At 48.1% G+C, this 25,859-nt stretch overlaps 2 protein-coding genes across 3 annotated transcripts in view; one reads left to right on the forward strand and one right to left on the reverse strand.

Annotated features, from left to right (window-relative positions):
- The window catches only part of SYN3 (synapsin III), a 452,132-nt gene that overhangs the window by 259,755 nt on the left and 166,518 nt on the right, over positions 1-25,859 (reverse strand). The gene's annotated exons all lie outside the window — the stretch shown is intronic.
- Positions 1-25,859, forward strand: part of TIMP3 (TIMP metallopeptidase inhibitor 3) — a 56,463-nt gene that overhangs the window by 16,889 nt on the left and 13,715 nt on the right. The gene's annotated exons all lie outside the window — the stretch shown is intronic.

Here is a 25,859-nt window from a genome sequence, read left to right on the forward strand (position 1 = left end):
CAGAGAGAAGGCATCTCAGAATACTCAGAGGGTGGGCACCATGTCGGCAGGACCTGTGGCTTCCTTCCCAAGCCCCGCCTGGTTCCGTGTGGGAGGCTGCACAGGCAAAAGGCTGTGTGTCAATCTCCTTCTTCTTTAACTGCCAGCATGTCATTCATTGAGACCATCAGACGTGGGCCTCAATCACCATCACCTCCCAGTCTGGCTGCCTCGGCCCAGCTGAGTACATGGCTTCCACGACTGTGTAAAGGTCCCGCAAATATGTCTGCTATGGACACATTCATTCCTTGAACAAAGATTTATTGAGCATCTGTGTTCCAGGCACTGGACAAGGTGCTGAGGCCACTGGCCATGGCCCCTACCCTCAAGGCCATGGCTCAGCCTGGCCCTCTTTTGGCTGTGGCTCTGCCCTCCCTCCTCCATAATTCCAGCTCGGACAGGTGAATACCTACAGGAAGCACACACAAGGGCCCCCTTTCACACCTCATCTTTTGTTTTCAAAGGTTCAGAAAACCGAAAAGGGGGATTCTGAAGTGGCCAGTGTATTAAATTCCTTGTAGCCCATTCATTGCCTGACTTCCTCTTCTGCCCATGGGCCCACAGAAGTTCTTACAATCATGATGTGATGGTTTTCTGTGGTACCCATCCTACCACATGGCTTCCTTGGAAACCCATTTTTCATTTTTTTCTGGAGCCCAAGAGCATTGGGACCTTTTTCTGTGTGATGTGTGGCTCAGGCTGCCAACATCCAGAGGGGGTGCCTTTTTCTGATTCACATGAAGGCCAATATAGGTATCACTCCTGGTTTGGCAAGGGCAGTGAGTCAGACCTCTTGCCTGGCCAGGCCCTCTCTGAGGCTAGCTCTGCAACCAAGACCACCATCCTCATTCCTTCTGGACATGACCATGGGTCGTTCCCAGCATTCCCTTCTTTTTCTACCATAGGGTGTGTGTGTGTGTGTCTGTGTCTGTGTGTGTGTTGTCCCTGCTCTGCCTTCTACCCATTCTACTGCAGCTCCTGGCACCACTTGGGGACCTGGAAAAGCTAAGCCTGGGGACAAGGCCTGGAATCAGGAACCAATAGGCACCCATCTCATTGGCATTTTTTTAAACCTCATTTAGGGTGAGGGGCAGTTTTCAGAGTCAGACTGAGATTTTTCCTGACTCATGTTTCAATGGAACATCTTGATTCTGCAACATGCTTGCAGAGATGGGCACAGACCCTGCAGAATTGAAGTCCTGGCATCACCAGGACCTGTTTACTTCCAGATGCCAGGAAGCACCAGAGGGAGGCGGGGAGGGGTTGGGGATCTGGGATACATTCTGGGGTTGAGAATCACAGAAGCTCACTCATATCTATTTGTAATCCAAGTCTATAGATGTTGGTTCTTGGAAGGAGGAAAGGAGACTTACTGGACAAGAAGTACTGCGTGAATGATAAAGAGGCTGAGCAGGTTTTGCCAGACATTGCTAACTAATTCTCTCACTGCTTATTCTATAGATGAGAAAAGTTAGGGAGAGATGTGTTAATCGGCTTCGAGGCCCCTGAGCCAAACATGACCAATCTGAGAAATCCAGGTGACTTCATGCTTTTCCATCTCTCAGACCTGCACTAGAGAATATTTCTGGGCCTGAAGAATCCTTCTGTAGGTCTGATTGGAGAGACAGTGGAGGGTGTTAGAAAGAGATGGAGCTCAGAGTCAAACAGACTTGAGGTTGAATCTCAGTTCTGTCTTTTACTCATGGGGTAAGTCTGACTAAAATGTTGTAAATTCTGAGCCTGTTTCCCCACCTGCAGATGGGAAAGATCTCATTTGTAATGCAGGGCTGATGGGAAGATGGGTGAGATACGCTAGGGGCTCTCAGCGAATGTTGAACTGAAGCTGGATTGAAAAACATGTCTTTTACTTTCCAATGAAGATCTGCTCTCTCTCTGTCTCTTGCTAACTAACAACTAAGATGTCATCAGTGCTATGATAATAAAAACAGAAGCCAAGAAAACGTTGGTATGGCTCTTCATGGAAGTAGAGTTTATAAAAATGAATATATTGGAGAGACCAAAGAAAGGTAAATGACTTTGAATGGAGGAAGGGTGCCTGGAGATCTGTCTACTCTGGTCTTAAGGCTGGTTCTGGGATCAAAGAATGAAGAATGTCAGATCAGATGGAAAAACAGAGGTCCAGAGAGGGGAAGCCCTTTCCCAGGGTCACACAGCTGGTTGGGGAATAGGAGAGGCAGTGTCCAGTGACTGCACTCCTGGGCCAGGTATTTATCATTGCCCTGTGTTTTGTCACCCTATGACCCCTCAGTGGTGGGAGACACTTTGGAAAGACAAAAGTCACCCTGGCACTCACTACCCCATGCTGCCTGCTTCCGATTTCTCTGAGAGAAGCTGGAGCCCTCCCATCTGTCCTTTCCCCACTGCCAGCAACTAGTTTGTTTCCTCTGCTGATGCCTTTGGGGATTTCCAGATAATGTCCCTGGTCTGGGCGGAGCCGTGCAGAGAATCCTTGCACTTGCATTCCCATCCTCATGGAGTTTGGTCTCTCACCTTCATGGGCTGCTGATGGGAAAGGTGACTGGTGTGGCCTCTCTGGAGCACAGTCTGGCACCAAGAACCAAGAGCCTCAAAATACACTTTAACCAGCAATCTCACTTCTAGAAATCTAGTCCAAAGAAATACTTAAGCAATGGGGTCCATGGCTGCATTGTTTATAATTACACACGCAAAGAGGATTAATCTAAATGTCTATCGTGAATAGATTGCTTAAATTTATGGTGTATTCATACAGTGGACTACTGAGTGGCCATATAATGGCTTGAGGTAGCCTCTATTTAATGATATGGAGAGGTTCCCATGATGCACTTCTGAGTAACAGAAACCAGTTTGTTTTAAAAAAATGATATGAATATTTATATGGATGCTTAGAGGACAGTTTTAATACCTATATACCAAAACATCGCTGGTTTGTGAGATTTTAGGTGATTTTAATTTTGACCAGTATATTCTGGAAAATGAAATTTCACAATGGTGACACATTATTTTTACAATCAGATAACAGAACAATGGTGGGAAAGTAAGGACTCAGCGGATCCCCTGGATTTGGGTGTACAGCATTGTGGGAAGGCAGCAGTAGACTGCCTTCTTTGGCTCATCTTTGGCTCCTGGTCAAGCGGCGGAACTCTTGTGTCTTGTGGTGGGTACCCTGGGAGCCCCTATTGCCCATCTATCCTGCTCCTGAGGACCTGAGCTGGATTTTCTCTGTCTCTGAGGGACCCACTCTGGGTGGGACCTGCTGACTTGCCACAGGGGATGTAGGAGGGGGTGTTCTCCTTATGGGCTGTGGGTAGGGTGGGTTTCCTCTGCTTCTCTTCTAAATAGATGAGACAGATTTGCGCCTGGGGGGTTGCCAAAAAGAGTAACCTCTGAGAAACCAGGATGCAGTGGACCCTGTCCCAGCCCAGAAATAACTAGGGTGCTGTGGATCGGCACAGAGCTGGCCAGGCTTGGAGGGATATGGTCTGGAACTGGGTTGGCCAACACCCGTGGGAATAGCAATTGGAGGGAAGGAAAAGTGTTGCCAAGAGAAACTTGGGCACTGAATGCTGGGCTCTGGACACAGCCCAGTGATTGGCTGAGGCCAGAAGAGACTTGGTGGGCTCTCATGGGGGTGGGGAAGAACCTCTGCACCAAGAGTGAAAAGACCTGAGTGGAATCCTCAGTCACCCATGCTGTCTTACGACCTCTTACGACCAAGTCAGACGACCTCAGAGCCCACATCTTCAAACCTATGAAACAGGGTATTCCTACAATGCCTTGCCACGTGGTGATTGTAGGGTAAGAGCGTGTGACAACTATGGATGTAAAGGTAATGGAGTGGCATCTTAGGAAGTCAGCATACAGAAAAGCAAAAAGTCACATTTAGAAAGTCAGAGAGCCCTTAAATGCCATCTCTCAATAACTCCATCTCAGCCAGGTCTTCCTTTAGCATTGGGACAGATCACCATTTCTTCAGTGGGCAGCCCCAGGTGGAGCAGCTGGGTTGTTTTTGGAGAGGAGGGGAGGGCACAACCTAAGACAGTCACATGCCATATCTTTGAACCCCATAGTCATACAGGGACTGAGACAGCAGATCCCTGGCTGAAGCTTACTTGGGAATCAGAGGTGGGAGAAACTGGCCAGACCTTTTAAAATTGAGGAAAAAAATATATATTTGTAGTAAAATATACATCGGTTTATGCCAAACAGAATCATCACCAAGTTCAGATTGGTTAGAGGTGTATGTGTATGGTGCAAGTTCCCTGTACACATATTATAGAAGGAGGTTACTTTTAGTAGTTGAATAGGTTATTATTATGGGTCTCTTCACAAGAAACCTTCTGGTCTGTTTCCTCTCCTTTCGATGTCATTCTTTTGCTTCAAGACCAGCGTTTGAGGCAAATGCCTTTGACACTGAGCAAAGAGATGGGGAAGGCAGTTTGCGTTCACTCTGACCCGAAGGGATGCTGCCAGCCTGTGCAGCATACTAAAACTGCCCATAGCAAGCGGAGAGCTTTTATAAGTAGAAAGGGGAAGGCAGGGGCAGGAAGGAACCTTGTTTGGGGTGGTGGCCTTAACCACTGACTTTGTAACAGAAAAGACTGGGTTCCTCTTGGCCTTGCCTGTCCTGGGACGTTTACTCAAACCTTGTAAAAACTTTGAAATAGCAGGCTGGGTCCAACAAGGCAGAAGAGGCATGGGACTCAGGCGGTACGATATCTTTCTGACTTGATTACTGGCTGGCTCAGGTCGGGTAGGGACAGGGGCTGTGGGTGGGAGGATGGGGGGAGGCAGGACTGAGTTGTAGGACCTGAGAAACGGTGCCCGATGCTCCTTAGTTGTGCTCAGTGTGAGGCTTAAGTGTCTGCAGAGCAGCCAGCTTATGAGTAGAAACGGTCTGCTGACTTGGATTCAATTAATATTAAAATGATGGGTTTAAAAAGTGGTGAGAACATCTAGATCCAGAGGAAGTAATCAGGTAAGTATGCTAAGATGTGTGTATGTATATGAATATGTGTTTATATATGTATATAAACATTTATATGTATATATGTGTATATATACACAAATGTAAACACACAAGGATGTTTATCACAGAATTGTTTATAAAAGTGCTGTATCTACAAAACTGAAAATAATACAGCTCTTCAAAGGGATGAGGCAGAGCCAGATGGACTGATATATCAGGACTGAAAAAAAACCCAGATCACCAGCAAGTGTGTTCTATATGATTCTATTATTGGGGGGGAGGAAACCTCTATCCACAGGCTTATATGAGGAAAAAGACTGAAGGTAACGTCTAAGTAGGAAGCATAGTTATAACTGGGTAGTGGGAGTTCAGGTTATTTTAAAAATTATCTTACAGTTTTCTTTCTGTTTACCTCTTTTTTTCCTCAAATTTTCTTCAGTAAAGTTGTATTACTTATGTAAGAAAGAATACAAGAAAATAAAAAGCATGGAGAAAGCCCCAGAAAACTTGCAGGTAGTGTGTAGACCAGGAGCTACAGAGGAGAAACAGATACCTTGATCTCATTTTGTCAAATTCCAGCTATGAGGTCTTGGGAAATTTCAGTGTCCCTACTGTACAGATGACAGGCAATTGAGGTCCTGAGATGTAAACATGTAATTTTTTTTAAACTGTATACTCAGTACACGTCATCTTATTAATTACTCTCTTCTCTGAACTCCCTGGCATTTTAGATAGTACATTTTAGCTGGAATACAATTTACTGTGCATCTTCAGATTCCCCAAACATGTACTAAGCACCAGGGTGTCCACCATTCAGCCCCAAGCTTGTCACCCAGAAGGCCCGTGAATGAGTTAGTGAATGAAGGCAGGCACGGAGCCTGGTCTCTTCACGTCTGCTCTCCAACTCGTCCCCACGAAGGCCCCTCTTACTCCACTTGAGGAAACCTAGAGGTGGCGATGGGATTTGAATGCAGAGCTCTGGCTCCCAAGGCAGTGTGCCCAACCCCAGCAGAAGGTAGAGGGCTGGAACCCAGGATGCGTCCAAGCTCTCCTCCTCTAAGCACTGGGACATTCTCTCGGGATGCAGGGCCTTTGCTGATCAGGATCCTTGCAAGGATCCTTACAAGGGCCCACTCTGAAATTAAAAATCCCTAAATGAATAAACCTCCAGATTTCCTGCTCTTTCCTTCCCAGTCCTGAAAGTGAGGCCAGGAGAGATGAGCTTTTGCCAGGAATTCAGCAAGTGAGTTTGCATGGAGTGTCAGCTTCTCCACATTGCTAGGTGTTAGCTTACCCCTGTCCGGCACCAGCAGCGAAAGCAGAGTCAGGCATGGCTGAGAGCAAAGCTACGGGTTTAAACATGTGAATTCATCTGGGGCTGGACAGCTGCATCGCTCAGGCAGGGCAGAATCTACCGCCCTGGCCTATTTCCTTGAAATCCATACAGGGACACAGTTCCAAGTAGCTGGTGCCAGGCCCTGCAAGCTCCTACTTATAAAAAATGGACTTTAAAACACGTGCAGATGCATACCTCCTCTCATGCCTCTGGACTTCTCTAGGTGTCAGCATGAATCTCATGGGAGCCTAAAGTGACCCTGAGAGGTGGGCAGGGAAGGGGCAGTGACAACTACAATTAATTCCCTTGCTTTCACTCCAGCCCTCTCTCCACTCCACTGTCCATAAAGCAGCCAGAGTGACCTTTTTAAAATGTCATTCAGATCTTGTTAATGCCCTGCTTAAGGGCTTCCATTGGCTTCCCAACTCCTTAATGAGTTCTAGAAGGCTCTATGGGATCTGGCCTCTATCTCCCCTTGCCTTGCTGTGGCTACGTTGGCCTTCTGGCTGTTCCTTGAATGCTCTGGGCTCCAAGTTTGTCCCTGTCTCATGGCCTTTGAACTTGCTGTCCCCTCTTCCTGGAATACAGTGTCCACAGATTTTCAATGGCTGGCTTCTTCTCATCATGAAGGTGTCAACTTGGACGTCACCTTCCCAGAGAGGCCTTGCCTGCCCGCCCTATCTTATAATACCCACCATCCCTATTCTCTGTCTCCTTTTCTCCTAGCGCCTGACATCTTACTGGGTATTTGTTTATTGTTCTGTCTCCTCCACTGTTATTTAAGCACCAAGACAGCAGAGACCTCATTTTTCTGGTTCACTGCTGAGAACATACTTGCAACCCTGATATTTGTTAAATGCAGGAATGAATGGCCTTTTGATAGACAAGGAAATTGAGGCTCAGACAAGTGAAGAGTCTTGCCCCAGTTTACACAGCTAGCAAGGGGCAAGGCCGGACTCCAACTTAACTCCTGTGCTCCAGCCTAGAGTGGGTGAAACAAAAAGGAGAGTTCTTACAGGGCCACTTAGGCACAGACAGCCTCTCAGGACAACATTCTTTTATGTTGATGTGAGGCAGCAGATCTTTCAGAGTCATAAGCCTCTGGGAGATTCTGCCATCTGTTGGCTGCTGCGTTAGAGCCTCAGAAGAAGGTCAGCAATCCAGCCACTTGCTGACTGGTGTGCGCCCAGGAAGGAAGGACCAGAATTTAAAGAAGCCTTTCCTGCCTGTTTAGATGAACTTTCCAGACCACAGGCAGGGCTGTATGGACTCATAGAATTTTAAGGGCCATTATGCAATATCTTTGCTTCCCAGTTGGGGAAACAGGCGCAGGGATGGGATGGACTTGCCCGTGGCTACCCTGTGGTTAGTGGTCCAGGTGGCTGGCACCGTGGTTTCGCCACTCAGCTGGGACTTCTTGTCTACCCACCACAGACTCGCCAGCCTGGTCCTGGGAGACAGACTGCATCACCCTCCCACACGCATTGCTTCCATGTGTTTGGCTCACTAGCATGCTGCATTGAGCCTTTCCAGATTCACTTCTGGGGCCAGCAGAGGGGAGTGGTATGAGGGCCGAAGAGTCCACTGGCCAAGCTGTGGGAGACAGTCACATGAGGAAATGCACACTCTTCCTATCTTATTAGGAGTCCCATGAAGGGGGAGAACAGGACAAAAACAAGGGTCTTGGGGGACCAATCATTCCTTACCTCCCCACTACCCCAGAGGTAGCCTTGGGGGGTAAGCAGAGACCACTGGCTTGCTCTCTATAGTGGACTTGAACTTGGCACAAGGGACCAGCTGAAACTGGCAACATTTCCACATGCTAGAGCGTACTGCTGAGTAGGGGCAGGGATAAAAAAGGAACCGCGAAATTCAGCTCAGCGTTCCTCAGCAGGCCCCATGCCCACCACTGCTAACTCCAGTCCCAAGCCAGAGATGCAGGACTTGTGCTGAACATTAAAACTGGTGCCCTCTTCGATCTGGACCTTCCTTTCTTGATCATGCCTGGTGGTTCAAAGAATTGCCCCCAGCATACTATTCCTGGTGGTACTGAAAGAATACCAGTAATTGTTACCAAACAGCGGGTGGAGCGTGGAGACATGTTCCCTTTGCCCAGCTGGCTCCCAACTGGCACTTCATTACAGCAGAGACAGGGGTCAGGGGCACCCTTGGCATTTCTTGTACCCACATCCAGGCATGCCGCTTGACCTGGGGATTGATGGGTGCTAGATGCTCCATCTAGCCAGTGTCCCCTCCACAGCAGGGCCACCCACCTCCTGTTTCATGAAAAATGGGCCTGGTTTCCATCAGACCCTAATTGGACTGCATCTGGCCTTTCCTCTACCATGGCCTCCCCACAGAATGCTGGCTGCTGGCCGGTCCCTCGTCCGGCCAGAACAATGCTGGGCTCTGGCCGCTGACCTTGGCCTGAGCAGGCCTGCCAACTTCATGGCTCTCAGTCCTCACTTTGCACAGCAAGGCTGGCTTCCCACACGCACAGTTTCTGTGCAAGGAAGGTTTGGGGGCTACCCACACACTCTGACAGACCACTTTGGGCCCAGCCAAACTCCTCCAGCCCCCGGGTAGAAAGGGACCCAGATGTGACCCTGAAGGACTTAATTACTCATTAGCATTTCTAGCAATGCTTCCTCTCCCTGCCCCCTGCCGGGCCTCTCTGCACTGCTCTGGGCTGTTCATTCCACTTGGACTGATACCAGTCAATGTGCCTTGCTTCAACCTGACCTGAAATCACAATGCCCCAAACAAGAGTAAGTGGGGCAGCCGACGTTTCACAAGGGGAAGGTTGGCAGCTAGGCTGTAGGCTTACAACGCCCCATGTGGGTCCCAGCTAGTATTCTGCATATTTTTCTCTCTTCTTGCAACTGCTTCATTCTTTCTCCTACTGTCCTCCAGCCTCTTCACCACCTTGGGAAAGGGGGCCTCTCATGAAATAATAATCACCACCACTGTTTATTGAGGTTGCTGCTTGCCAGGCACTGTGCAAAGTTCCTTACGTTCAGTGTCTCACTTCATCCTGACAACCTGACAAGGCTGAGAGGGGTTAAATGATTTGCCCAAGAGTCTGCAGCTTGTAGAAGTTGGAGCTGAGATTCAACCTTAGGTTCTTTGGTGCCCGAGTCCTCACATTCTTGACCACTGCATGACGTGTCCTTCTTTCACAGAAAATGTAGCTTCTGTGAAACCCTGGAACAGACCCTTGGGAAGAAGCTGCCTTTGACTTTTCTTATTAGGTCCCCTCTGCAGCAATCATGCACAGGCAGTTCGGAACAGATATGCAAATTAAAGAAATTCCCAATGGAAAATACCAGAGGGATCTGCAAGCACCCCCCCCCCCCCAGTTGTGTGTTTGCCCTCCCGAGGGCCTGGAATCCCACAGCCATTTCCTGTACCCCAGCTTCGAGAGCCAGTCACATGGAGTGGAGTGTATCTGCCTTGCACTTCTTGGTGGCCTCTGCTTCTCCGAGCGGATTCTGCAAGGTGTTTCCTGTAGATCTTGCTGATGGTCTTTGCTGGCACGTAAAATCCGCCCAGAACATCACGATCTGTTGGCCTCAGCCTGGGCCGGGCTTTGTTTTTGTTTGGTCTTAAAAAAAAAAAAAACTTCCCTCGTCCCCCACCTCAACCAGGGTCATGAGAGCAAAAGGGAGGAGGACGGAGATGAAGGTAAAAATATTGACAGAGTGAAAAATATTGAATATTCCTTCTGTTTCAAAAGTAGAAACTTCTGGGACTGGGATGCAGCTTGGCTGGGTTCAGGTTGGACTGAGGTTGAAGTTGAGAGCAAGGTGGCAGTTTGGCCTTTATGCCTCAAAGTACGCCCTTCAGGGAGGGCTGGGGGTCCCAGGTTGGGTAGAAGAGAGGCTCCCTCTTATTTTAAGAACAGCTTTTCTGAACAGCTCAAGGAGCATCTGGAATAAGCTATCCAGGGAGGATGGGGGTGGACAGTGCCCCATCCTACTCTATAGGAGAGTTGAAGGGACCCAGAGGAGAGGGGAGTTAAAGTTACTTAGAACATTGGAGTGGGCTGGAGAATCTGCATGTCTATTAGGTCACTGTCTTAGCTATTGTCAAACTAAATCAGCAGGGCAAGGGTGGCTGAATTTTTTATCTTCATGGATGTGGCATATCCCCAGTTAGTACACGTGAGGTCATTAGAGCATAGTCCCCGTGGAGATGCCATCCTGGAGACATTTTCATTACCTCGTATGTTAATATACAATTGGGAGATTAAAGGCAGAAGACTTCTTCTCAGCATTTTTTAGAATTCCTCTGCAGGAAAGATATGGGCACATTCAGAGCAGGAGGCCCTACCTGGCTTTAATGTACAGTGCTCCCATAATGACTTTAACCACTGAAATTATCCCAGGTTTGTTTACATTCTTGGAAATAAACTCTTTGCTGGACTGTCAGCCTGGAAAATAGTATGTTACTACAAAAAATAAGACAATGGCTCATAAAGAAAACAGATTGGTGAGGGTGACTCAAATTGTGCAGCTGACGGACCAAGTGGGTGACTTAGGAGCCAATTCTGTCCATGCTGCTATCCCCAGTTTTGGCAACTTCAGATCATCCAGACAGATAACAGGCCAAGAAGGACTTTTCAGACAAGGCCAGAAGAGTCACCTGAAGCATCCTAATTACTTACTCAAGTTTGATCAACTCTTCAGAAATGTGATTCTAGACCCAGTCAATAGGGAGAACATGATGTCCTGGCTCATTACCAATGGAGAGAGTAGGACCCGGGGGAAATGTATAAATTAGAGATATAAGGTGATGGTAAAATAACCTTAGCCCCTTAGGCTGTGAGGAACCCTAGAATACATCCAGTCCAACCCCTTTATTTTGCAGAATAGAAAACTAGTAGGGCTCTGAGAAGAAAGTGAGTTGTCAAACTCGCATAGCAAATGAGTGGAAGAACCAGAAAGAGAATCTGGCTCCCAACTCCTGGCCCAGCGCTCTTTCTACTACTCAATACTTTCTATGTAATAAGACTCCCCCCACCCCAAATTTCTTTACTTCCACACCCAAAAAAGTACAGTTATTTAGTGGAATAGGTAGAGTTACTTATTAAATCATGTCAAAGTTCGGAGACAGAATCTGTTCTGAAAACACTAGGGGTTTTTAATGGATGGTGGTGAAGTTTTAGACTTCATTACCAGCAGTAAAAGCATCCAGAGTGGGGAGGGTGAAGTCTCTCTTAACTTTGTACACTGATCAGCAGCCCTTGGGAAATCTGCATCCACCCTCCACCAACACAAGTAGGGAGCTAAAGGCCCTAAGCGAGACAAGAGAAGGAGACTTGGAATCATGTGGAGAAAGGCCATCAAAATCTATGAAAATCCTTATCTTGGAGACGATGTAGGGCACATGACCATGTTCTTCAGATATCTTGTTTTTTGTAAGCCTAAGATGTCAGCTAGTTGGAGGAAGCCACAGGGAGGCAGTATAAAGAAGAATTTTAGAACAGTCAAGAAATGGCTCAACATGGAACAGGCTGGCCTAGGTCAGAGATGTTGCACAGTTGCCAGACTAACCCTGGGATGATAGGACTGTAGAAGAAATTCGAAGGAGGTTCCGTTGAGTGACTGTGAAGGTCCCACCCAACCTAGAATTTGTGACCTGAGAAATGTGCCTGTCCCCCTACACTGTGGTCACACATGTGCTTTTGGAAGGGAGGTATGACCCAGTGGTGGAAAGCAGCGGCTCCAGAGTCAGGCTGCCTGGGCTCTAGCATGCTGGGTCCACTGCCTCCTACTTAGATGACCTTGGGAAAGTCACTTACTCGCTACAAGCCTCAGTTTCTACAAGATGGGGCTAACGACAGCACGTACTTTACAGGGTCTTAATGAAGCTCAAATGGGATAATCCAAGCATTGAGCACGGAATGTGTACAGTAAGTGCTTGATGGATGATGGCACCTATTATAATTAATGATGGTACTATAATTAGTGTTATAATGGACGACAGCAGTATTCTTATCAATAGGGAAAGTTGACCATTCTTCTGCTTTTTATGGCAGTGTCTGGCCAAACGTCTTCATCTCTGATACTCCCATTACTTATTCTCCAAAAGCGCTGGCATATCAAGGAAAACGTGTCCCTATTTGCTCTGTGTCATTCTAGTCAGCAACATCTATGGGCATTGGTTGGAGATGTGCTTTAGAGACTATCTCAGCCAACCTTTTGGTGTGAGCCGCCCACGGACAGACAGAGTAAGCAGCTCTGGGCGTCATGTTGTGACTGCAAAGCCCTGCCAGACGTGCAGTAGAGGTGGTGGGAGGTCACTTGTACCGGGGGTGCTCCGTGGCCACCCAGCATCCAGCAACAGTGCTAGCTGTGACCTAGCACACGCACTGTTTATCGGGCTAGCCCTCCTTCAGAGAATGCAGCCAGACAGATGATCTGTCAGGAGAGGTGCACTCTGGGTGGTCCACAGAACCAGAAAACATGACTGGGTCTTGGTCCGGTGCAGGGTGCCATTCTGGCGGCTGGATAGGGACCTGCACAAGATCTGGAAAGTGCCTGTGGAGTTATCCATGTTCCTAACACTCATTGGTACCATTTGGTCCATAGGCAACTCTGCTGGGAAGGAATGAGCCTGCATGTTGGGAAGTGATGGGGGTGGGGGGAGGGTAGGAAGAGGGGGATTTGGGTTTGTTCTGGAAAACGTTTGCCAGGTGGCTTCTGTCTTTATTATTTTCCACCCTCACAAATATGCTATTCACCTTTCTTCAGAATGAGGAAACCAAGGCTTGAAGAGTTACATATCTTGCCCAGCTGGGAAGAGTCAGTGGGCAGGGTTCAGAAGTCCCTTCTCCAGGACACCCATAAGCCTGCGTACGGCAAGTGTAAGGGTATCAAGACAGGACTGGGGGGCGGGGGTGGTCAGGGGGCTAAGAACCTGGGCACAGAGAAGCAACATCATTGTCTATAGACCCAGTTTGTGGGCAGTCCTGAGAAGGCCCGCATTCAAGCTCCCGTCACCCAGAGAACCTGACATTTGCTTGGGTTGGAATGAGCTAACGGGCCTCTTCTGCTTCTCCTCAGCCTTCTCTCCAGGCTTCTCTGAAGCCTTTCCAGGGTCTTCATGGTCCCTGAGCCATGTGACTCTGACACTGCAGGCTCAGTTTCACCTCTGTGCCCTTGCTCATGCTGTTCCCCCTGCCTGGAACACCCTCCTTCTTCTTTTTCCATGATCAAAACCAACGTATTCTTGGTCAGCTCCTGGCAGAGGAATTGGCTTTGGAAAGTTACAGCTAGTTACACAGGTGGAATGGCTGCACAGTAGAGGAGGGTTACTGGGAGACTCTCAGGGGGCCAGGAATAGAGGCAAGCGCCTCTTCACCCAGCAACTATTTACTGAGCACCTACTAGGTTCCAGGCACTGTGTGAGATGTTGGGGATAGAATGGTGAGCAAAACAAGGCATGATCCCAGCACAGTTTAGTGTGTGTGTGTGTGTGTGTGTGTGTGTGGGAGGAGGGGAATGAGACACTATTCAAATGAAGGCACAAACATATACTCACAAACCGGGGACTATGATAAGGTATAACAGGAGTCCTGTTCTAGTCTGATGTCGGGGGAGGGGTCAAGGAAAGCTTCCTCCAAGGAAGTGTCCTTTGAGTTGAAATATAAAAGATGGATAGGAGTTCTAGATAAAGGGAAGCAGCAGGTCTTATGCGGAGGGAATGACATGTACAAAGGCCCTCGAGGACTTGCAGCTGAGCAGGGTTAGACCAGGGCTGCAGATAAGTTGTCCAGAAAAGGTTGCTTGTTCCTCCCCCCCGCCACACACCCCGTCTCCGTGGTCCTCAGGGTGGTGATCCCCTCCCCCAAACCACGAAGCTTTAGGCTGATTACTGGACTTCTCTGTTTTGGGAAGTTAACCCCACCTCGAAGTTCTCAGCATCTTGGTTTATATGAGTCCTTCTCTGATAATTCAGCCTTAAGAATTTTCCTTTTCTCTGAATTTCTGATGCATTCGACTTCCTGGCTGAATGTTCAGGTTTGTGCAATGTCAAGTTGTAGGAAGATGAGTGAGCTTTGCTGTCAGGTGTATGTGGATTTAATTCCTAGCCGTGTAACCTCTGACATGTTTCTCATCTCTCCTGAGTCATGTTTCCTTTATTGACCCAATGGAAATCATGCTACATATCTTGCAAGTTAGTTTTAAGGATTAGATATAACATTTGTAAGGTTTTGTTTCCTACGTGTTTCTGCCACCTGACACAGTGCCTGGCACATGGTAGTCACTCAAGAGTTACTTACTGAATGAACAAGAGGCTCAGGCACTATGGATTGTATTCAGAAGGTGTTCAAGGGGTAGGTGGTCTTCTTCTTCACTACTGACACCATCACCCAATCACACTGTTAGGCCAGGGCAGGATGTTCAAAAATACCAAGGATTGACTTTATAAAATTCTGCCATTACTCACTTTGATCAAAGAGGGCAGCAGTTAGCATTCTTTACTTACTTATTTTCTTTAAAACGGAGATTGGCCTCCTTAAAAGGCACTTAGATCTTATCTCCAGCCATCCCTCCACACCCTCAGGGTTAGCTATCCCTGATGACTGGCTTGGAGCTTGAAAACCTGTAGTCTGGCCTTGTTTTTTTTCGTACCTGTTTTGGTCTGAGTGCCCACTACCTGGGTACCGTGGTTGTGAGCTGGCGGGGAGGTTCCGAGTGAGCTGTGACGGGAAAGCACCTGCTTTCAATGGGACCCTCCAAGCTATGTCCATTTGGTGTCCACAGTCTTTCTGGCTGAAGTTAGGGAAGTTGAAGAGAGGAGGGAGAAGCCTTGACTGTTTTACAAGCTACCCAAAGGGTAAGTTATAAACGTACCAGGGTCTTCTTGGTATCTGTACTGTATAATCCCCAGAGACGGAGCAGAGAGCAGACACTGCTGCTTGTTCAAAACATAACAAAGTCTCCCACCCGTCCTTGATGCATTTTGGGAACAGATTCACTGTCTGTCTGCAAAGACCCATCTGCAGGTCTCGTGTGCAAACAAGGGAAGTCCCTTGGCTTAATGGTCCCTTGGCTTTGTGTTCCTGGACCTATCCTGGAGGCCCTCAGCTCTCCTAGCAAACAAATCACAATTAGCAGAAAAGTAAAATAAATGCTATAGACGACTCCTGAGATGTTGCCAGCTGTTCTGGTCTCACAAAATGACCTGACCTGAAAGCTCCAAGTTCTGAGAACCATTCGTCGGCGTGGTATTTTTCTGGGCACTGCTTCAAAGGGGCCGTGGTTGAAGACCAGGATGCTATTCTGGTGGCCTCTTGTGTGGGATAAAGTTTCCCATGGGCCCCCGGGGAGGGCTGGAACTCTCGGACGGGGGGTGTTCTAAGCACCCCTCACCCACATGCCTGCATGACAGTGAGCAGGTCAGCACCTCTGAACTGAGTGCGGTGGAACCTTCCAGAGGCTGGCATGCACTCTGGATTCTGGGACACACTGGAGCTGAGCCAGACAAAACACCCAAGGAACACGGCTGGAAGAGGTTAATGGGCTTGAGAGGAGGGTGTGGGGGAGACTGATTCATTAAATCCTAACTTTGAAGATCATAAATAGGATGTGAACTGGAATGGGATCACTGGTGAGTCTGATGTCAAGTGGGGCAAACAAGGCCTGGTCTTGTTTCTAAGGGTTTCTTGAGGCCCTGGGCACCTACCCATTTGGGCACATGTTATCCTCAGGGCTGCTGGCAGGGACAAAGAGATAAGTCTTCATCACTGCCCTCAAAGAGTGGCAACCCCCCTGAGAAATAACACTGTCACACGTTGGAGCAAGACCCTCCCCACAAGCCAAGCATCCCTGCCTACCTCTTGGCTTCCACCGTCCCCTGCCCCCTGTCGCACACTCTGCTTTCTGTCACTGTAACGAAGGGTTAGGCTCTCCCACCTCCAGGCCTTTGCCTCTGGTCCCTCCTCTACCTGAAGGCCTTTTGCTTCTCTTTTTCTTGGCTAACTTATAGTGATTTCTCAGATCCCAGCTCAGGCAGGACGTCTCCCCCAGACATGTCCACAGTACCACCAGGGCTGGATTCAAGGCTGACTCACCTGGGGAGTGAGCACCATCTTTGAAGGGGGATGGTGTCTGTGTGATCTGGGTTTCTAGGAGGCCAGTACGGTGACGGCCCCACAGTGTCCACCGAGCATAATCACAATTGCTTTTGCTCTGCAGAGCGTGGTCAGGAGGGGAGTGTCAGCGCCCCAAGCACAGAGTGTGCCTAGCTTGGCAGGGTGTGTCTGCTGCATGCCCCTGTAGCTCTCTGACTAGGACCACCTGGCTTCTCATCTCACAAGACAGAAATAAGCTTCCTTGAGGTAGGGACTCTACCTGCTGACTGCTGAACCCCAAGGCATAGCACAGGACCTGAGGCATGTAGTCCCTCAAACACTTCTGAATGAATAGCACGAGTGAATGAATTAATTCCAAGTACTCATGATAGAGGAGGAGGAGGAGGAGGAGAAGGAGAAAGAGGAGGGAGAGGGAGAGAAGGAGGAGGAAGGAGAAGGGGTGGGTACCACTGACCTCCTTTAGGATGCTGAGCCTTGGGTTTCTCATCTGTGGGCGGAGTTTGGGTACTGACCCTCTGCAGAGACATGTTAACTGGGGTCTCCTGTAATAGGACCCCGTGACTCACCTCTTTGGATATGAATCTTCAATATTTGGGGATCAGGGTCCCATTTCGGCTTCTCATGCTTTTCCCTGCCTCCCTCTTCTTTCCTGGGTGACCCTTAGGAGCTAGGGCTCCTGACCTCCACTCCAAGAGCCTAAACATGAAACCATCCCTGTCTCCCTTTATTGTATTACCTTTGATTCTCTCCTGCAGCATCATTAATTCCTTTAATCATTCCTTCATTCAACAAACATTCCTGGGGGACCCCTGCCACATTCTAGGCACTGCACTAGGTGCTGGAGTCCCAGATGCAGCCCCTACTGTCTAGTGTCTCAGGCTAGTGAGCACCAAGGAACTGATCATTAAGAAATTAGTATGGCCTGGCATGGACAGAAAGCTTCCAGGAGGAGGTGGCATTTCAGCTGCGTGGGTCTTACAGGAAGACAGATGCGTGAACAGAGGCACGAGGAGAAAGTCATCCTCACGGAGACGAAGGGCATCACAGGAAAGGTCAGTGTAGTGGGGGGATGCAGTGGGGGTGATGGAGGCTGTGGAGGGTAGGACTTGAGGTGGGGTCCCAGCTCAGGACAGCAGGATATATGTCGCTGAGCTCTTCAGAATAATCCTGTTGATGTTGGGAAAGCAGGGAGGCTTAGGTGGGGATGTGTGTGGATTGTTGCTCCTGTTTGTTCTTGGGAGAATGTGGGGGGTTATGGGAGAAGGACCACCTTTCCCACTTTCTGTGCTCTGGGGTATTGACACTCCCCTGCTGACCATAGTTTGACGAGCAAAAGCCTCTGTGACTCTAACCATGCTTGGTGAACACTTTGGGGCAGTTGCCTTACTGGCCTCCTAGAAACCCAGATCACACAAACACCATATCTCTTCAGAGTTGGTCACTGGCCCCAGGTGAGTCAGACCTGAATCCAAGAACCAGCCAGCCCTGGGACTTTGCCCTGTCCTAGGCCAAATGATCCTTATCTTTCCCCCAAATTGGCTGTGGCCACTGGAAGAAATTGAGAGTAGCTGACTTTACAAGTAGTTGGGTTAGAAATGAAATGCGTTAATCCCAAGTCTAGGCATGTGCCCAGGTAGTGACTCTTAAATTTTGTCTTTTAAAAGTTTAAAATTGAGGTCACCACTTAAAACATGAAAGCAGGAGTGAGATGTAGATTTTGTTTGTGTTCCCTTTTAAATCATTTCCAAGTTCCAGGCAACTTGACCTTTCTGGGCCTGTGTTCCCTTTCCTCCCTTCTCTGGCCCCTTCATTTCACATACAACAGATGTCAGAGGGGGCCCTTGTGTGTTTCCTGGCCTGCTCAAGCAGAAACCCAGTGCCTACAAGGTGAGGAGAGCTAGGACGCTGCCAGGCCCCTCCTCCCCTTTGCCAGGAGTCCCAGGACAGGGCATTCCTAGGACAGTCTTGCCTGGGGGACCCCAGCACACAGGCAGGGACTGAGAAACAAGAGTCTCTGTGCAGAAAGAGGTTTTAATATCCTCTGGGTTTTAATAGCTTTCTCTGAGATGGAAACTTGGGTTGAAATGATTTGCAGCTCTCCAGATTTTTCTGACTTTGTGTGTGTATATTTGGGTTTATTTTTAGCTGCAGGGGTTCATTTCTTGCCAAAAAACCTGCTTAAATAAAACCAAAATTAATATTTTTACTTAATGGAAAGAGTTAGTCAGGACAGGCTTTGAACGGGAGACTCCTTATCTTGATTGGGAGTGCATCTTAAGGGTCTGGCTGTGGCTTTGACATCAACAAAAAGGGCCTTTGAAACTGACAGAGAGAAGGGCCCTCAGGGGACCAGAGGAGGATGCAGGAAGAGCCTACTTGCGAGACTTCTCTGAGGAGCATTCTTCCTCACACAGGCTGCCCGCCCGCCCGCACCCCTCAAGTGTTCCAGGGCCATCTTCCCGGAAAGGCGGGATTCTGCTCACTCCCAGCTGTTTTCCTTAGGCTCTCCCCACCAAGTCTGCTCCAGGTTTCTGCTTCCTCTGGATTCAGATAAAGCACACTGAGTCTCTTCTCCAGGATGGCCTAAGACCCAAATCAGCTGCCATCTCCAGGGAGCCCCTGACACCCTTCCCTGGGACAGGCTTCACCCCTCTTTGTGGCATACCAGCCGTGTTTGCCAGACTCGAATGCCATTCACCTGTTTCCTTTCCTGTCTTTTGTAACTCTGGCCCAAGTTCCTTCAGGGCCTCATTTATCTCCAGGTTCCTGTGAGCCTAGTACAATACTCAATAAACGATCATTGGACAGATGCTTATCTGACCCTAAGAACTGGGACCTGCCATTATCCCCTTTCTGATGGAATAAGGCTCAGAAAGACATGGTCATTTGCCAGAACTTGCTCAGAGGAGTTATTTATCTATTTTTTTTAAATTGCCCTCCATGTGGGTGGCAATTTTAGCTTCACGTATTCATCAAATACATATTGCGAGCCTGTCTCTTGGTTGCTCGGGCTACAGCAGTTATGGAACAAAGACCCTGCCCGCTCATGAGGCTTACATTCTAGTGGGGAGAGATAATCAATGAACAAACAAGGTCTGTCTAATATGGCAGATGGTGGCTGGTGCTTTGAGCACAGTAAGGCTGGCCAGCGGATATAGGGAGTGCTTGGGGGAGGGATGTTGGGGGATCAGGGGAAGCACCCTGACCAGGTGATATTTGAAACCAGGTGAGGGAGGGAGCCCTGTGGCTACTGAAGAAAGAGTGTTCCAGCAGGGGCAGCTGCAAAGGCAAAGGCCCAGAGAGGGTGGGTTGTGTGGGGTGAAGAAAAAGTAGGAAGGAGATGGGGTGCTGGTGTGGAACGAGTTGCCATTTCCTGAGATGGGGCCGATGGGAGGCCTAGGCGTGGATGAGGGCCGTTATTAGGAGCTTGGTTTTAGATGGGTTGAATCTGAGATCTCTTATTAGACTTCCAGGTATAGATGTAGACTAAATGTAGACTGTTGGATATATGAGTCAAGGGTCATGGGAGTTCTGGGTTGGAGGTTGCAAAAATGTGGGAGCTGTCAGTTGTACAGATGGTATGAATGTCACATGCTGGATATGAATAAGAGGAGGACGAAGAACCCACTGCTGACTGGACTGAGCACCATGGAGGTCATGGGTGACCTTGACGAGAGCTGCTTTGGTAGAGTGGAGGAGGGGCATTAGGTCATCATAAGAACCTTTTGAGCTTGGTAATCATCACACCAATTTATAGGCTGGGATGGGAAGTGACTTGCCCAAGGTCACATAGTGACAGGGTAGTGACTTTATCCAGGTCCCATGTGCTGCATGCATGTTCATTTCAGTGTATCATGGCCACTTCCATAGGGGTTTTCTTGATCTGACCTTTGAGCTTCTGAGTTTTTCTAGAGGGGCTTTTGGGGTTTGGGGTGGTGATAACAAATGGGCTGGCAACCAGAAAGACTCAGTTAGGGCAGGCCCCTCAGGCCTCTGCCCCCCACCCTTAATTCCTAAGGCCCTTTCCTCAAACATGGACATCATCAAAGTGTCATCAAAGTGCCCAGAGAGGCAGCAGATAACTGAGGAAGAGCTCGAAAAGGCCCCTGGAGGTGGATACTAAAGATCTCAGGAAATGCGGAATCGCAAGAACCTTTTGGGTCCCCGGTTGTCCTCCTCTGATTAGTGCATTTGAGAATCTACAAGTACTCACCATCAGCAACACGGTAGTATATTATCTGTTTAGCTTAGGGTTACAAAGTGCCTTTTTACATGTGCACTGTCTCATCTAATTAATCATTCCGATTAACCTCAGACTCATAGTGTTGTGAGAAACCTCATGGATCATCAGGTTTTGTGGTTTCTAAGTTCTTTTTCTTCCACAAAAACCTTACTGGGGAGCACAGGATGCTAAACAGATGATACTCTGTTATACTGCTGATAGTGATTACTTGTGGATTCTTACTGCTAATCAGAGAACGTGTGTGAGTGACTGGAAACGAAAGTGGGTAGTCAAGGAGATATGCGAGTCAGAGGGGGATTATAAGGGGGCCCTCCCTCCTAGGGACAGTCCTCCTCTCTGATGCTTAGTAGCGCTGACAGTGGGGGTGGGGAGGTGCAGAAAGATTATGAACTCTTTTGCAATCAGTACAAATCTCATGGAAAGGTTTTGAGGCAGTCTGCTTTCTTGGGGGGGCACCAATTTTCTTTTTCCCTCTGGGATGCAAAACTGCCCTCAGGGTATCTGATCTTCTGTTCCACAGGCGGAAAATGGGGACAATAACAGCCACCTCATAGGGTTGCCACGAGGACAGAGTGAGATAACGTGTACACATTGCTTGGCACATCGGAGGCGTTCAGTGCATGGTAGTTGTTACCAATGCGTTCTAGCTCCTCCCCTCGTCCCTAGACTTACTGATGTGATGCAATGAAAGGCAAGGAGCTGAGGGTGAATTAGTGGGTGAGCAGCTGCAGAAGCAAGAGAGCCTGGCTCTGCCCTCCTTGCAGAGGCTAAAATGCAGGCTGTCCACGGTGCACAGGAAGTGAGAACTGCTTAGTGGCTGAGCCAGGTGGGCTGGGTGATCTCCTTTATTGTGAGTATGCTGGCCTCAGAAAGGAACTTTCCTTTGCCATCCTGTGAGGATGACAACTGGGAAATAAACATCAGGTGACCAGCTTGTCATCAGGTGACAGGCTGGATTGCAGACATCCCTCCTTCCTGATTTCTCGAGTGCTTCCATGGGAGTGGGCATCATTTTAACACTCCCAGACCCCTCCCCTCCTTAACTCCAGGCCTGAAAGACAGGTGAGCTCAGGGTCTAGGCTTTTGTGCCTACCTAGGTCCTGCCTGCTGCTGTCAGAACAGCACCTTCTCTGGGGTTGACACTAACACTGATTTCTGCTTTTGGAGAAATTCATTCTGTCTACTGGCCAGGTGTACCTTAGCTATCCTCACTGTTCTCCTAAAGACCATACCTTAAGCCGGCAAAACCATTCTACAGGGCCTTCGAGAGACAGGTATGGGGCAATGTGTGTGTGTGGTGGGGGGAGAGGTAGTATCTCACCCACTAGATGGCTGAATCAACTCCTACATCATGCAGAGGATCTGCACTGCTCTCGACAGGATGCTAAGATGGGCAGAATCTGGGGTCTTCAGTTGGTATACATTAATTCAGTTAAGGGATCCTTGCTCCCAAACCTAGCCAAACTCAGCCTTCCAGCCCACTGGTAGGAAAGTCCAACAATCAGTTTGGAGTAGAAAGGTCTGGATTTGATTGAAGATAGTTGGACGGGAGGTGGAAGGAGAGGGTGAGCGGCAGGGGCCAGGTCATGGGTGTTTTATCCCTCTTTGAATATTCCGATGAACAGCAGAAGTGCAATTTCTGGACACACCAGTAAGCTGCACTGGAAGCAGAATCCTGTTGGCATCAAAATTGGTTTTTGTTCAAAACTTATGCTGCTTGTGGTCTGCATTACCATGGATGGGTGGGGGCAGGCAGCACACAATTATTTCTGGAAGGGATGTGCCTTGTTTTTGCAAGCTCTTATTATTCCTCCCCCAATAAATAAAAAAATTATTGAAAGGAAGGAAAGATAATTCTATAGATCTATACATTTGTACCTGGATCCTAAGGTGTATGATGTATTTAAAAGGGCCCCACATACATTTATATGTCTATGTGCCAATTATATAAGTATACATAGCCTGGTCAGTTTCTTCTTACATGCTTTTAAATTAAAATGTTTCTTTTGACCTCCACACTCAGAAGCCCAGGAGCATCAAAGGCTCCAAGACTGAGATTCAGGCTACACCTCACCCCCACTTCTCTGACTGGTGCTAGCCATGAACTTTTAAACTTTGCCTTCCCGCTAGACTGTACAAGGTGGGAAATGGGACTTCTATGTCTTGTCGTCACCTCCAGCAGCACCCGACCATTTTCCCGGACGCCAACCCAGTTCACGCCCACGTAGGTTTACCTGCTGGAGGACACTAGGGAGACGGTGTGGGCGCCGCTCCCCAGCATGGAGGAGAATAAAGAAAACCTGTGTCCAGCTAAGCCCGTCTGTAAAGTGGGCTTCCAGCCACATCAAGGTGGTGGGAACGGCCAGACGTGCTGCCAGCTCCAAGTTTGGAACCGTTTTCTGTTGTTGCTGAACCGTGACCTCCCTGCACCTCCCCTGTTCACTCTGGTCCCTGGGCCAGCGAACGCCTTGGGGGCACCCTGAATGCCAAACAGGAAAGTACAAAATAGCACACATTTGAATTGCAGAGGAAAAACTGAAGCAAATAAAGACATATTAATTCACAGACCAAATAGGCGGATTTGGGGTTGGCCAGCGATTTCACTTTGGAAGGACTTTGCGAATCTCTGTGGGAGAGCAGAATGTTATTTAATTTTAGTTCAGTTTAATGCAGTTTTGTTTCTGTAAGGAAAACACTGGTGTGGCCTCTGCACTGGGTCATCTCTGCTTCAGTCTTTCTGGACCATGACCATGGGATCTTGTTTGGTACTGGCAGGTCACTCTTGGGCTACGTATGGATGATGATGGGACAGGTACCTATGATGGAGTGGGTGCTCCAGGCCTAAATAACACCTTGTAAGTTTGTTCTGACAAGTTAATGTGTGCTCCCCCACCTCTCCCTGAAATTTTACAAGACCAGAGTATTTTGATCAGCTTACCTTTCTCCTCATCCTAAGCAGAACCCCCAGGTTTTAGCTTATAGTGCACGTTAGAAGCTTAAAGATACTCAGGATGGACACATAACAGAAGTCATGGTAGTGGTGGTAACATTAATAACAGTGACAGCAAACACATAGGGTTTGGGATGGGCCACACACTGTCCTCGGTGTTTGTGCTACTTAACCCTCACAGCAACTTTATGAGATATTGTCATAGGTTAGGAAACAAAGGCACAAAGAGGCTTAGTAACTTTCCTAAGGTCACACAGCACCAGTGCTGGGATTCAAACCCAGGCAGTCAGGCTCCAGAGACCTGGCTCTTCAATGCTATGTCATGTTGCTGCTCTACTAGTAATAAGTATATCACTTATAAGCCACGTGATGGGCACTGGGCCAAGACAATCAGAGATATTTAGGAGGAAGGCGCTCTGGGGACACAGGGGTTTGCCTGAGGCTGCATGGTAATGGTGGAACTCAAACTCAAATGTGGCTTCCTGATTACAAAAACTTACTCTCTTTTCCCTGAACTATTCTCAGATGAAAAGGTTCCAAGCTCAGACCATTTCAGGGTAAGGAAGGAATTGACTCACTGTGCATGCAGAAGCTTCCAGAAGTACCCAGCTTTATAGGACAGGTCTGCTTATGACATGTTATGTCTAAATGAAGTCAAGCCATTTTTGAGCCAGGAAAGGGTAGACGTTGCTATTTAAAGGAATCCCTTTTGCTTTTTTTCCTCCCAAGGCAAAGACTCACTCCTTCTTTCACCTTCTGTATTAATGAAGAAGCAGAAGATGGAGCCAAATCAATTCAGAAAGAATCAATAGGAAAGTCCTGGCAGACATGCCTTCTGCCCAACAGTTAAGCTGTTACAACCTGCCTGTGGGAGTTAATGTAGAGGAAATAGTCCCTGGGGCCTCTGGGAGGATGGCTCCCTGCCAAGGATGCTGTTTCAAAGTCAGACACAGAGGTGGGGGCAGAATCTTTAGGGAACTTGGCCTGGGATCTTGCCAAGCTCTCGTTTTTACAGCAGACTTGGAAACAGCAACTTGCCTCTTCCCAAATTGAGCTGCCTCTGCTGAATTGCTAACTTTGCCACTGGGCTCCGTGTTCTGCCATCCCTGGCAAGTAAGGTTTGGAGGGGCCATTGATTCATCTGGATCCTGACTTCATGTCTGACTGGGAGAATAGGCTCCAATAGGCTCTGGGGAGAAACAGGATAGGATTCAGCTGGGGTAGGGGAGTTGGTTCCTAGTAAGGAAATTTTTAAGAGATTAGAGACAAGGAATTGAGAAACATGGTGGGACAACCAAAATGGGGAAGGATAATGGAGCTACCAGAATAGGCAGGTAGGTGTGTGTGTGTGTGTGTGTGTGTGTAGGGGTGTGTGTGTGTGTGTGTGTGTGTGTGTAAAGGGTAATCTGTTGGACAAACATTTATTGAGCACCTGCTCTTTTTTGGGCTAAGTGCAACGTGAGGTAAGAAAGAGTGATAAGATCCTAGAGCTGGAAGAGTTCAATTTGTGATTCAAACACGGCTGCTATAAATGCAAAATCCATTCCATTCTGGTCAAGGTCCTAGCATGAGAGCATCCAGCCCCCTTTGATGGAGACACTCACTCTCTGCCCCCATGACAGCACCGCCTCAATCCCCCTGACTCTGTTGCTAGTTCTTGTTGTTAGATGACTTGTTCTTTGGCTGAGCCAATGAACGCAACTTCTTTGCAGTTTCTGAGTTCTGTCTTCAAGATCTGTCCATTTGCTGGTTTGACAAATATTTGAAGACAGCTTCTTCACATACAATAGAAAAAGAAGCCTCTTATAATCTCCAAGTCAATCCCTCTCTTCTCTGTGTTCTTACTGCATGTAGTAAATGCCTTTCTTCCAGCCTTTGTCACACTGGGTCTGTCTAATTATTTTTGTATACATAGTCGACTAATGTTTACTGAGCAACTCCCTTCTACCAGATGTTGTAGTAAGAAATTTCATAAGGTTTTTTGCTTAATCCTCATTCCAATTCCCTGACATAGGTAGTACATCCTCTTTACAGATAAGAAAATTGAGGCTCAAAATGAGGAAATAGTTTCACTTCTCTGTCAGTTTCCTCATCTGTGTAACGTGGATGCTAATACTGACCTTGTAAGACAGTTGTGAGGAGTAAATAAGTAAAATGTACTCTTGCATATAGTAGGTGTGCAATAAATGGGAGCTATTTTTTCCAGTAACAATCCTTCCA

Source organism: Balaenoptera borealis (assembly GCF_965194805.1).
Source record: "Balaenoptera borealis genome assembly, chromosome: 13".
NCBI lineage: Eukaryota > Metazoa > Chordata > Mammalia > Artiodactyla > Balaenopteridae > Balaenoptera > Balaenoptera borealis.